At 38.3% G+C, this 3,804-nt stretch overlaps 1 protein-coding gene across 2 annotated transcripts in view; it reads left to right on the top strand.

The window, feature by feature from the left end:
• Window positions 1-3,804, top strand: part of LOC103131985 (reversion-inducing cysteine-rich protein with Kazal motifs-like) — a 48,838-nt gene that overhangs the window by 28,550 nt on the left and 16,484 nt on the right. The window lies entirely within an intron of this gene.

Here is a 3,804-nt window from a genome sequence, read left to right on the forward strand (position 1 = left end):
AAGTGACAGAGGACACAAATATGGGAAGTGTGGAAGCCTCTACTGTATCAAATTGACATAGGAATAACAGAGAGTTGCCCATTCTAAGGTAAAAACCCAGCGCATACAGTGTTCATGTTTTGTTTTTGTTTTTTTCATCCAGACGGCTTCCCGCGCCCCCCCCTGCAATGACACGGTGCCCCCCTAGGGGGCGCGCCCCACAGTTTGGGAACCTCTGTCTTAAAGTATTGTCAAGTATATCATAGGGATATACATGAACTGAGTCAACATTAAAATGTAATGGCTAAATCCCAGGTCAGTGACTGCCTTGCTTTGCAAGTCAGTCACTTCTCTCCCTATGCATTGCTATGGCAGGCCCCAATCACGTTCGCACAGAAAACTTGATAGGTGTTACTAACGTGGGAAATAAATACCCAGTACTGTGCTGCACTAAACATAAACAGTTAAACAACATATATAACAGCTTGTAAGTTTACAATATACTTTTTAGAACATTTTCAGTATTTTAATACACAAATAAAAAAACAGCTCTGTACGCTTACCTCTCCCCAGCGCAGCTCTGCCCGAACTGAGGAGGGCAGCGGGAACACACAGGATGTGACGCAAAAACAGGAAGTAAGAAAATAAAAGCTTCTCCACCAAAATAAAATCAATATAAAACAGAAATGGCCCTGCTGAGTGCAAAGGTGATAACAGACATGTCAATTCAAAGAAAATGAGTTTTGAGAAGGTTTATAGAGAAAAATAAAATTAACAAATAAATAAAATTAACTCTGCTGCAATGGCATTCATCAAAATGTAATGTTTGTTCAATAGTTGACTGTATCTTGTTCTCTTTATAACTTTGTAGTTTTGTGGTTTTGTTATTTTGTTATTTAAAGACCGTTGAACTACCTTTCTGCTGAAGTGTTTCTTACAAATAAACTTGATTGATAAATATACATTCAGTGTTAATTACTATTATTAAAACATATTTCTAAATGTATTGCATCAAATTGCCACTGGTTGGCAATCTGATCGCAAATGCATAATGCAATGGGCAAAGCTTGTACCTTTTCAAAGTAATTTCAGAGAGTCTCTTTCTGAGGTCTGAAGGAGTTGCTGAGTAGGTCATCAGGTGAAGTAGGGGCTCAATCTGGGTCGGATGTGTCACAAGTCTGCAGGTATGCCTACAATTCCTTTTTACAACAATCAGTTCAAAACACTGCTGACTGACCAACAGTGCCACAATTTGATTATTTTTAGAAACATTTGAAAATCTCTTTATTGCTAATAAATTGATGGGTTGTGAGATTAGCCAACCTCACTTGTCACTTGTCGATGCTTGATGTTTGGAAGCAAAGTTTGCTCACCTTCAAGAGATGTACTCAGTTAGATATGAGCAGGAGTGAAAGAAGGCGGGTACGGTCAGGTACTGCGTACCCCTAAAAGATTTAGTGGGGGTACCCAGTACCTGCAAGAGAGGGGAGCGGCTGTCTGCTGTAAAAAATCAGTGGGTTCACTGTGCAGCTATGAGTGCACCCACTAATCAGCCGTGACTAATTAGTTTTTCAAGAACAATCTAAAACATAATCAGTTAATAAATCGCTTTTTCCCCATTTCATATTGTTTCTGAACTTTCCGTGCTTTGCTTGAGCAGGGGCGCAATATGTCGATCGCGTAAAGTTTTGAGTCGATCTTGGCATTAGGTGACAAACTGAAAACCACCAGGACGCTGAGACCAGCACGTCCTCCTCTGGCTCGCTTATCAAAAAGTTTGTAACTTTATTAAAGAACAAAAAAATAAATAAATGAATAAAATCAATAAAACGTGTTCCAATTTTGATCCAACAAAAATAATAATCTCAGTAATTATTCGTTCAACACGGTGTTAAGAAAATAAATTTAGAATATGCTAGTTTTAAAACTTAACATGTCTTGATTGAAGTAGCCTAATTATAGTTTTCAGATTAATAATTTATTCTGCCCTATTGACCTTTATTTTATCTGTAGTTGCAGCAGATTGTTTGCTAAGATCTTTTTGAAAGTGCCTTTTGTCTGTCTGGGAAACAATCAGGAGATGTTCCAGCTTTTCACACTCATCTGTGAAATGCCATTAAACAGCAGGAGTCCAGGCCAGTACAGGAGAGTCTCTGCTTCCACTCTGTTTAGACAAAGGGGACAAATGGCTTTTGATCTTGGAAACAAATTGCAGGGAGTTTCTAACTTTAGAGAGGGTCAGAGACAGCTCCTGATTGGATGAGCAAAGATACGCCTTATTTGAATAAATTAAAAGACAAGAATATGCCTTTACTATAAAAATTTGTGCACGTGAGGAACAAACTAGATTTGCTCTTGCAATTCTCCAAAGACGTCTTTGCACGTCTTTGCTTTTCTTTCTTTCCTTCTTCTTTTCCATTTGTCTCAGGTACATGAATGTATGTCTCTGTTGTTCTGCAGTTTCTGTTGTAATTTCATACATTGTCTTCTATTGGATTAAACTCTGTAATTCTGTGACGTCAACACTCGTTGTTTTCTGTGTGGCTACACGTGGTCCGCTGGGAGAACCTGGGATCCGTAAGAAGATTGAGCCAGGGATATTTCCCAAAAATATACTATAACTTAAAATCTTCTTCAACAACGGTGTTGCGCAATTCTGTGTGTTTCGGTTCCATGCCAAAATAACTAGCAGAGCAGGAGTTTAAAATTAATGAATCAACCATGGCTGTCTTTGCGGAGCGCTTATTAATAATCACAAAATAAATATAGAGCCTGAAAACCCAATATTGTAACGGACTGAATGTTATGTTTTTAAACTAATCTCTGCTTGGCTTGCGGAGCTTGCACACGGCAACTGGTGTGCTTAAATGACAAAGAGAGAGAGAGAGTAAAAAGGTGCAGTGGTTTTGAGTTGATCACCTGTTCGGTTGTTTTACCTTTACCTTTGCTGTGGTGCTTTACAGCCGCTGTAGTTTCTGAACATTCAATAAATGACAAACTTGGACTAATTACCTCGTTCTTTGTGAGTATACGTCATTTACAACAAACATCAAACACGGTAAATATGTTTCATTAAGTATTTAACAGACAAATGGCTTCTACCACAATAATTATGTGAAATTAAATTAATTGTCTAATATTTAAAAAAATAGGTTGGGCATCTTGCTTTGAGCTAAGAGTCAGAGAGGCTTTTCCTCTCTCAAACTTTTTTTTCGCCTCTTATTTAGTGGAAATATTGATGTTGATGAGACTTTCTCCAAAATGATAACCTTTTTCAACCTTTATAGTTCTGCTATTGAAAATGAGGCTCAAACATTCACAAATGACATTGAAATAAAATCCAGTCCTACATCTGGTTTGAGGTGATTCCTCTGGAACCTGTTGGAGGAAAAATATCCCAACTTCAGAAGGTGAGCTTTAACTTAACAGAGCTCTGTGGTTCCTCCTATCAGTATGAGAGTCAGGGTGAGGAGGCATCATGTTAGGAAGACGAAGTGGAAGCTGCAGGATCTTCAGAACAAACAGGTCATGATGCTGGGCTACTGATTATCCCTCTGTCTGGACACAGGATCAATATAACCAATTTAAAAGCTAAAATGAATGGTTATATGCCAGACATGGAAAACTGGGATGCACTTCATGCCATGTGTTCAGAATTTAGGTCTCATGGCATCTCAACATTTCAACATTACAACCAGTGGGCTGAGGGAAATACAGCTTTATTTTGCAAGAGCTACCCAGCTATAATTGCTTTGCAAAAAAATTAATCAGCACAGAAACTCCAAAGCACACAAAGAAGCAATACACACACACACACACATATAT

The sequence above is a fragment of the Poecilia formosa genome, unplaced genomic scaffold, assembly GCF_000485575.1.
Source record: "Poecilia formosa unplaced genomic scaffold, Poecilia_formosa-5.1.2 Scaffold892, whole genome shotgun sequence".
NCBI lineage: Eukaryota > Metazoa > Chordata > Actinopteri > Cyprinodontiformes > Poeciliidae > Poecilia > Poecilia formosa.